The sequence below is a fragment of the Rissa tridactyla genome, chromosome 1 (genome assembly GCF_028500815.1).
Source record: "Rissa tridactyla isolate bRisTri1 chromosome 1, bRisTri1.patW.cur.20221130, whole genome shotgun sequence".
Lineage (NCBI taxonomy): Eukaryota > Metazoa > Chordata > Aves > Charadriiformes > Laridae > Rissa > Rissa tridactyla.
Window position 1 is genome coordinate 199,045,432 of NC_071466.1, and position 10,611 is coordinate 199,056,042.

Genomic DNA, 10,611 nt, shown 5'->3' on the forward strand with positions numbered 1-10,611 from the left:
AATGGATTAGTTGGTCACCATTGCTACGGCAGAATGTCATCCCCAGCAGCAGAATATGAGCACTGGCACCAATGAGTGCATTTCTTGCCCTGTGAAAAAGAGACCATGACAGGTTTAATATACAATATTCCCAAGCCTTACTGCATGAAATGTCAGCCTAGCATAACAATACCATTCACAGAATGGAAAGAAGAGCGGAGTTGCAACCTAAATTCTACTTCTGAACTGCAGAGTGTTTTTTAGATAAGTAAATAGATAAAAACGTTAGTTCAGGGACCTGGCTTTCAAGCTTGGAAAAGAGGTCTGTCATTGTAGACCGGGACTTCCCATAATTCAGGAGTGTCTAGAGTGTGGACTCCTTGCACTAGCCAGACCTTTTGTATTTTACTTTAGATCAGTTTCCCAGATGTGAAAGTCAAGTTGGCATCAATATTGCATCTATGGTAGGTAGCAATGAGGTTTTGAAGCTTGCCGAGGGTAATCCTGTACCCTTTGCGGTTCAGGCTTGCATCACCATAATTACAAATCTGTGTGCATTAAGTTGGTGTGGAATAATTACTAAATTGGCCAAGAATACAAAAATACAGCATTGTTCACACATTAAGGAAAGTCATAAAATCAAGAGGCTTCTGAGGTAGAATACAGCCGCAGCTGACACATGAAGAATGCAACATCTGTGATTCCCTGTACAAGGTTGTTTGCGAAACTACACGAGGGATGGAACGGAACACGCTTGTTCCGTGGCCTTCCCTTGTGATGAATAGCAGATATGGGGACGAGATGGTACTACGGAACTGATAAGCGGCCTACACGCTACCCGAGCCAACATTTCGTCGAATGTTGATGAAATGCTGTCCTTTTGTGCGAACTTTGCTCACCACAATGTACCAAAACACACCTCCATCCCGGAGGCTATCCGCCCCCGAGGTGTGAACACTCCTCCTTGAATACATTAATCATAATAAAAGTACGTATGACTAAAGTCACTCAAACTCCACTTTGAAGATAAAAAAATAATATAAAAATAGCCCAAGAGAGAGGGGATGTCAAGGAAGACACCATCACGAAGAATTCCACCGCTGATTTCCGGGATCAGTCGACGGGCTGAGCCTTTCTTCCCCCCCATAGGGACGCCTTTGGGTAAGACTTCGATTACACCGAGCGCTTTCTCGGGGACTTAGAAATTTCTCTAGAGAATCTCTACCCTACATTTATAGCCAGGCTGTATCGTTTATAATTTTGTCGCGCGTTTGTATACTTAGCAATATCTTTATTTGCACGTGCTTTGCAGACAGTGTATTTATCACCGGCAATCCTAAAGAACCTGTATATCTGTTGTTTAAATAAACTGCACTGTTTAAGTAGCTAGTCGTTTCGCTTTCTCACTGAACGCGACCAAAACTACAGAGTGGCCGTGCTAGTTCAGGAGCACGACTAGACTGAAGGTGCAGTCCACTATTAGTGTATCCAAATCGTAGTAGTTTAATACATATTAAACGCGATTGGACTGATAGTGCTGAATTGGGCATCACTCAGAATTTAAACCTAGCCGCACCTAGCCTCCCATCTCGGTGAGGAGTGTTAGAACGCAAGGGGATTTATCTTCTGCCAAAACCACTTGGCCCCGTTTCACGTAACAGTTGGAAAGAGTTGACTGACTTAGGTACAGCTGTGGTTTCTACCACCTGCGTATTGCCACAGTTCCATGCTAACCCTGAATTTTATACTTACAAGAATATTGTGAGGAAGTATTTGTTGGGATTTTGTTTGTTTTGCCCATTGCAAAAAAGGACATCTGTAAGTTCAAACATGACAACATGCTGTCTTCACTGTGAGAAACAAGTGAGAACAGATTCTCATCAAAATGCCTCTTTCATAGATTAAGTTAAAAAATGTATGTCTTAACCTGCTTACTGACCTCTACAATATCTACATTTGTAAAATGAGTTGTGCTTCTAAAACCCCATTTCTCTCCATCAAATATGAAGGGATGCTTTCCCTTCAACTTCCGTGAGACCAGGATTTAAGCCTAAGAGACTTGTCCATATTCAGAAACAAAGTAAGTATTATCTAGTGCAAGTCTTGTTTTAACGTCTTTATCACAAAATCATCCTTGCAAAATTTTTCTGATTGGTTCTCCTTTGCCCTGTGTCATGTGACAGTTTATGTCTTTGTAAGTCTTCCCGTTGTAAATCTTCCCCTTACTGGCATGGCATGAATTACTGTACAAAGTTCACAGCAGTGGAGAATCGGGCCATTTAAGGGAAAACTATTGCTGCATTTTAATGTGCTTTCACTAAATGGAGGACTTTGCCACAACTTCAGTGCTCTGATGAAAGTTCCTTTTTACAGTTAATGTCCGTGCCATTTTGTACAATGCTATAAATATTTATTGTGAGCAAAACATCTCTTCAGCATTCTCAGCAAGTATTCACAAACAGCATCCATATGGTATTTTCAATATTTTATGTTAATATTTGAGTTAGTGTTATAATGTCAGCAGGAGCTCTGAGGCTGGCATGATGGAAATCGAAAACTGCTATCAACATTAACACTGCATTCCTGCTGTCTCTTCAATAGCTCATGACAAATGTCAATGCTAATCTTACCCTGCTGATGTGAAAAATGCCCCCAAAACAAACTGTAATACAGAAGCCATTTGAAAACAAAAATAAAATGGTAAAAGTCTTGAGTATTTAAATTGGAAGTAGAAGCAGATACTCATGAATAATGCCATTTCAAAGGAAGGTAGAGTACCTTATGTCTGCATAGTCATTGATGTCAGGAAAGAAAATAATAAACAAAAAATTTTGTTTCTGCTGCTGGTTTAATCAGTTATTAGTTGGAACATTGTGGAAATATTTTTCATGAAATGCAGAATGTGATGGGAATGGAAATCAGAGTTCTTGTTCTGGAAAAAAATAAAAAAAAAAATTATTGTTGTGAAAAGTTAACTCAGTGCAAAAACATTGCATTCTTTGTGGTAGGAAATGTATTCTTTCAAAAAAGTATACAAGGGGGATTTTTTGGCTATCTTCACAGTAATCCAGTTACCAGATGGAAAACACAGTGCTTTGATGAATTCAGTCTTCCTTGCTGAAAAATTTAAACTTATGCTCTCCTAAAGCTGCCTGCTTTTCAGATATAAATAAGGCAGGCTAGATTCAATTCTCCATCATTATACTCTGTGCTTGACTGAGAGCGGATATGGCAGAGCAAAACCAAACAGAATGCAAAGACTACAGAATAGCTTAAAAGCAACTTTATGTCACTTTTCTGAGTGGCAGTACTATAGTATTTTGGATGATTGGCCCATCTTCAAGTTAGACTACTGAATGGTGAAAATTAAATCTCACGGCAGAAGGTAGCTCCTGTAGGTAATACATATGCCCACGTGAAGTTTGAATGATAAGTGATCCCAACCAATCTCTGGAGTCCAGAGTTGGCAAGACTGCCTTGGTGCTAAGCATGTCCAAGGGCCTCATCTGTCCTGGCACTGCAGCTTCTTTATGAGATTGCTTTGGACCCTGAAGTTCATATTTGTAATAAATCCGACTGTGTCTGTGTTGGAAAACATTAAAACCAGACAGGACTTAAAAAGTTTACTTCTCTGGTGCTGACATGATCCACTTGAAATAATAATTCCTGGTCCCATGACATATCGTGCAAATGAGTTTGTCCCTCACTTGTGAGGGCTAGCTCCCTTTGGAGCTGGCTGGACACATCCGCACAGCATAATTTGAATGTGGTGGGTCCTATGATATAGTTCATGATTTTTTTATGTGTAATAGTTATCTTCAAGTATCTGCAATTGTAAGAAGCCTATGTTGCAGTTCACTGGAGTAGTATACAGTATTTGTTGCATATCGTGTTACATGGCATAATGATCTATGTCAGAAGACGGATATTAATGAACTGCAGAGAACAGTGTGAGCTAAGCACAGTGTGATTTTATCCATATTGTTTAGCATAAAGAGTGTCTGGAATGACCTATATCATCAGGACCACATCTAGATTTTGCCTTAGAGGAGCAAATCTGGGAGAGAAATATCTTACATACAGTGTGGGCAAATAGCTAATTTGACCATGTAGACAAAACAACACACAAACCCAACATGATTCATATTTTTGTTTAGGTTCCCTGGACAAGATGCCAGTAATTAATCCAAAACAAAATTTACAGAATGGAAAATTTGATATATGTATGGGCATGTTTTCCTCTGTTGACACACGGACAAGTTCAGCTGAAGGAGAAAATGAGTATCAGCCTTGTATTGGTGTCCTGGTTTGGGGTAAAACGGAACCAATTTCCTTTTCAGTAATTTTACTTTTCAGTAATTTTACTTTTTAGTTAAGTCTCTTCTAACTGACTGAAATTAATGGCATATTTTTCAGACATTGTCTGCTCTATCAGATAATGTCTGGTGTTTATAGTGAATACCAAGGAATGGCATGGACAGAGGCCCTTGCTTATACTTGTTGCTATAACAGCCAAGGTCAGTTAACTTTGTTATGTGCCACATTGGAGGGTCGGAAGCTGAAGACCGTAGAGGGGTCACACCAGTGGGAAGGAGTGGACAGAACAGGTGACTCAAAACTGACCAACAGGGTATTCCATCCCATCTGCCTCATGCTCAGTATAAAAGCTGAGGGATCAAAGGGTCAGTCTCTTTCTTCAATGACCGACGTCCAAGGAGGACTCTGTCTGTTCATCTGCCTTTGATCCCAATCTGTGGGTTCCTGAATTCAGATGCGGAATATAGTTCCCAGCCATTGCTGAGTCCAGCCTGGGACTTTCCCAGTGCCTGCCAATGATGTGGTCGTCATCTTGGGAGCTCCATACTGGTTTTGTATATACTGTATATATTTAATTATTTTCTCATTAATATTATTATATTTCTTTTTATTATTAATATTTCATTAAAGTAGTTTAGTTTTAGTTTTTGATCCATAAGTCTCCATCTCTCTTATTCTCTCTTCCTTCTCTTCTGGGAAGGGAGATAATGGTTAGAGAGACCATCTGTTGTTTGTTTAGTGTCCAGCCCACCCTAAACCACGACAACTGGATAAAGAGGAGAACAAGAAACCAGTTGCTTCTTGATAATTTCTTTCCAGGGTTATGCCAAGGTTATCTCATTCCTCTTTGGAATAGGTACAAACTACAACACTGACTCTTATAATCTGAACTCTGGGAAAAGTAGTTCCACCTCTACACATTTTAGAGAAATCACTTTCCAATTATGATGGTAACAACTTTGCTGTTTCTAGTGAAAGGCCACAGGCTTTCCACTTGACTCTCTATGTATATGTTCCCTTTTTCTCATAACAAGATTTTGAGTGTAACAGAGCTTAGGAAAAAAGAACTGAACAAGGGCTCTGAATGACTTTTTCCCTTCTGTGAGATACCCATCTTTTAAAATAGCCAGATTAGTCTCAGTGAACCATGTACAAAAAGTACAAAGAAATAAAATTTAGTATAGCTATCTTTTGAGTAGTCTTCAGAGTTAGCCTGCACTCTTTTTTAGCAATTACTCCTAGTTGCTGTCTTGTTCACAAGAGGTAATTGTGACTCAAGTGCTACCTGACATGTCTAGGACTGGATTAGAGCCCATCTGGTGTTTCAGTCAGCTGAAACCCACATTGCAATTAACCCCTACTACCCAGACTATAGCGAGGTCCTACACTGAATTACTCAAGTGCAGATAGTCCTGCCATGATTTCTCGTACTATATCAAGACGAGGAAGACAGATACATTCTCTTACAATGAATGGAGAAAAATCATAGAAGAATGGAGCTTGTTCAGTTTAAAAAATCCCAAGGACTTTCAAGAAGTATGAGCTGAACAACAAAGATCAGGTACATGACTATGCCCCAGTGAAACAGTACCGATGGGAGAGGCCACATGCAGAGTATGTCTAGATTCTGATGATTTTCTAACCCCATCATTTTCTTGTTGACTATTTGGAGGCAATCTGCGTGACTGTGCCTGGCATTTGACCAATACAGTGGGCACAGTAATGCTAAATGTTCTGGCCATGCCTGAATACATCCTTGTAGGCTCATAAAGTAGAAAATTGTTTGGAGTGGTCTTGAGTAAAGCCTGGATCTACTTTTGATAAATATTTATATCTATATCTAGGCACCAAGAGGGTTTTGCTGTGTGCCGGATGGCATTTGGACAAGGCTTTCTGGGTGACCATTGTTTTTGCATTTTGTAGTAAATGCACATTTGGGGGCATTATGGCCTGCTTACATCCCTTTAAAATACATATGCCTCCCTTGTCTAATGATCTGGGCATGAAGGTACTTTGCACTAAGTTAGACCTACCCGCAATGAATTGTTTTATCCATGTAAAACTATTCACTTTATTTCTTGATTCCCCAGCTATCTGCTTTGTGAAGGAAGAAGAGAACTTCTGCCTAAATGCAATGATTAAACCTTTATATTTTAATTCTGAGGTAGGCATTCCAATTTGTAATGTTTGCAGGAACTCACTGTCAGCCACGGTGCTCTCTAAGGATCGGCAAGCACAGTGGAGAAGGCTGACTCCCAAATTATTGTATACACTTGTGGTAACATGGAAACTTTTGTCTTATTGTCTGCGTCTAGGACAAACAGAGGTTATTAGATCAGAGATCCTACGAAGTTTTGAGCTCAGCAGAGGCTGGGCAGTTTTGCTTCTCAAAGAAAGATCGATCTTACTGAGCTTGCAACTTTGCTGACCTTTGGCTGAGCTCAAAGCTTTCCTAGAGCTGCTGCAATGCACTGGCACTAAAGGACCCATACTCGGAGGCCATATAATACAGATCAGTTGCCTGCAAATTTGTGAGTCGCTTAGGCCTCAGCATCCTCCCTTAAATTGTCAGTTTCCCCTAATTATTGGCTTCTGGCTGTCATCACAGTATTCCTCTCAAAGGCTCAAATTCCCTTGAATTCAGTCTGCAGAGCGTGCTCTATCTCTTTTAAAAGAAAACTGTTACCTCTGTTAGCTTCTAATTCCATTAGGATCCCCATTACTGCTGTGCTTGGAACCACAGCCCGCATTTCCTTTCCGTTTTGAGTCCTGTGCATATGGGTAAGTATCACGTCTCTCTAGTTCCTTATTGGGGTGATTGAGTCACACTCTTTCATTTTGGTGTCATGATATAGCATTGCAACTAGAAAGTACATGAAAACACAATGAAATGATGCAGAGTAGTGTCTCTGACAATTGCTAAGCACTGATATTATACCTTTGTATTTTTGGGAGACAGGAGATTAATTTGTGTGCTACAGTTTCCCCTCAATAAATTTTTTTTGTACCCTTATCTCTTCCTGTCATGAAACCAGTCTGTACTTGGAGACACAACAATATATATTTCATTTACTCTGTTTGACATGATTTGTAGCATGAATAATGCTGAACTTCACAAAAGTGAGGATGTAAGAGCTATTTGTTCATGAGGATCAGCATGTAGGAAAAAATCATGAATTATTTGTTGGGAACAATATTTGCTTGAGATATCTCCATTCAAAGTGCATATTTTTCCTGCAGGCTAAAAATTAAAAGGAAAGTCCTTCCTGACATTTTGCAGTTAAGAGTCACAGTTGTTTAGCTCCATTTAAACAAAAATATCATACGATATGAGCTTGAACTCATATAGTGTATCAAACAGGAGATAATCCATTAGCGATAATGGATAGTGTATCCTGGAAACTAGATGTTTATCACCTCTTTTATAAACAGTAATGAATTAAGCCTAATACCACCTCTGAGGTAGAGAAGTATTATTAGCCCCTTTTTCTGGGTGGAGATTGAAAGGCTTGGAGAGGTGATTTGCCCAAGGCCACACTTGAAATAGCACTACAATCCAGCATTATTAACACCAAGAGCATTTTAACTGCTACTTATTGCAAAAGCAGTATAAATGAATGAGTTTAGTTCTTGCAGTTATGAAAAGTAGCTGAATTTTATTTCTACTATGTAAACTAACAGGGAACAGGTATGTTACATTTTGTTTTCTTGAAATATAATTGTAATAGTAGTAATAGGAAAGTAGTCATTATATACAGTCACGAAGAAAATTTTAGATAAAATCTACCCCTTTTAAGAATGGATTCACATAAAATTCCCACCAGAAATGACACTACAATCAAGTGCAGAGATTAACATTAACCTGACCTGATCCATAATTAAATAGTTTGAGTGATTTTTGAGCGAGCACAAATAAAGTAACATTTTAATATAGGAATATTGATGTAGTTTAATGGAAAATGTTGAAAATACCTGATTATTTTAATTCTTTTTCTTTTTTTTTTTTTTTTGGGGGGGTGGTGCGTGTAAAGGAACAAGAAGCTATCAGAATTCCCTCGTAATTGCCATTTTATTTCTACTGGGTAAGTGATAGCTGCTCTGAGGAGGCAGAAGCAGTCATGAGCTATGGAAAGAACATCACCCCTTACAACTGTGTCCACTGTGCTGCAATTTGCATTAACAATGGACACATATTCAAGAGCTATGGTGGGGCACTTATTACCAATGTAAATGCATTCTATGGAATACTCGGCATTTTTGCCAAGTCTCCCCTATGGTGACTGGGGAGGCAATTTTGTGAAATTTTTAGGATTTTCAGTATCTTTTTTCTGGAAAAATTTCTGGTACTATTTTCATGGTAAACAACATCATGTTCAAGCTCATGATTACTGTTATCACAAACCAAGATTACCATGCAGCTGGATTTCTCAGGTTCTGTCCTCTGTTTTGTGGGTTTTTTTTGTTTTTTTTTTTAACGTTAGCTTCGCAGGTGGAATATGACTATTTTTTCTATTTATCCCAATTTCAGGGCAGCAGACAGCCTATGTGGAGCTTCTGGGAGTCACTAGATGGCCTTCCTGTGTCTGTGTGAATACCCAGCAGTGTCAGTTTTACTGCTCACACATTGTACAGTTAGCTAACACACACTAAATTCAACACAGGCCAAAGGCACTGGATCTCTTATTTATGCAATGCAGGCACATTTATTTTTCTCCAGGGAATACTGGATGGCTATAAGGTAGTTGTACAGTCACTGCTTCCATATCTGTAATTTGCAGCTGGCTTTTAATTATTTAGCAGGTAGTTCAAGGCTTTGAACTTCATTTGGTCATAACCTTGTAAGTGATTGTTCTCCTATGACAGTTGTCATAGAATAGTTTGTAAGACTCATCTGGCTGGGGAACAAAAATTTTTCTGTTTCTTTGTAATCAGTCAGGGGAGATAGGGCAGTTAATCCGATATGAAACTAAATTAATCAACTTTGGATTTTGCAAACTTGCTTTTGCAGGTGGCTCATTATTATAAGAAAACTGGGAATAATTCTTTCAGAGGAGATTTGGACTGAACAATGTTGACAGAAGGTTGGAAAAAGCCTGAGGTCCAGAGAAGAACTGGGTTGAAATCTGTGTCTTGATTGTTATGAATTTGCTCTAACCATTATTCTTAAAACTACTTCCATGGACTCCTTGAAATAATTTCTCCTTAGGAAAGGACCCAATTTAAGATGCACAGAATGTAATCTTTTTTGCCTACACTGCCTTTATATGTTGTGGGATAAAATTATCAATGCGTTATTCTTCTTATACATTCAGTGGCTTTGGAAAGCCATAAAATATGCCAGAGAAGTGCCTTTTTCTCTCTGCTGACTTTAAAAATATTTGTTAACTAAATCGTCTGTACAGTTCTACACTAGAGATATCTATAGTTGAATGAGATGAATTTCAACTTTGGATGGGATCTTCCTTTTAAGGTTTTATGTTTTCATGTGTGAGAAAACATGAGCTAATAAAAAGGCTGAAAAGTGATGATTTTGTTCTCTGTATGTTGTCATACTTCTCAAAAAAGGCAGAGAGCAAGTTTACTTCTTTTACCACCTGTAAATACTTTTTACTCAAATTACTAAATTCTCTGCAGCAATAATTATCTTGACTGATGTACAACTTATTCTTTTCAGAATAACTTGGACATGCAAATTGAACATAACTGGAGATTATCTCTCCTTGTTAAATGCTGTGTAGCTGTACCAAATATCTTCCACTGACGCTGTTTCTCTCACACTTAATCTTTGGCTAGATATATGCTTAAATAAAATTTCAGATTTTGATCGTCTCAGTGTTAAAGTCAGTGGAAATCTGAAGGCAGACAAGATGATCATTGTACCACTATCTTTTTGAAAAGATAAATGTCCTTCTTAGGGCATGCCAAATTGTCAATGCATATAACCATTTTCCAAGTAATACAAACACTCATCAAACCACCTAAGCATGGCATGTTTAATTATTTGAATTGATCTTTTAAGTCAATCTATCAAAACCATAAATTCCTATGGCTTTAGGAAGTCTTTAGAATCTATGAGTTCTCTTATGTACTGTATTTTAGTGGTATCATGTTAAAAAAAAATGCAGCCTCAACTATGGAGCATGACTTCTTTTGAAAATCCAAGAAGTGCTCAAAATGGACGTTAAAAAAAGCTAAACAAATGTTAACGCTGTCTTTGTATGTCTGAGTTAGTATCTGGTGTTGTGTTGGTCTTAATTGATTAGGGACCCAAATAAACTTTACCCCATTTGGCCTGTGTTGCAGAAATAATTCTCT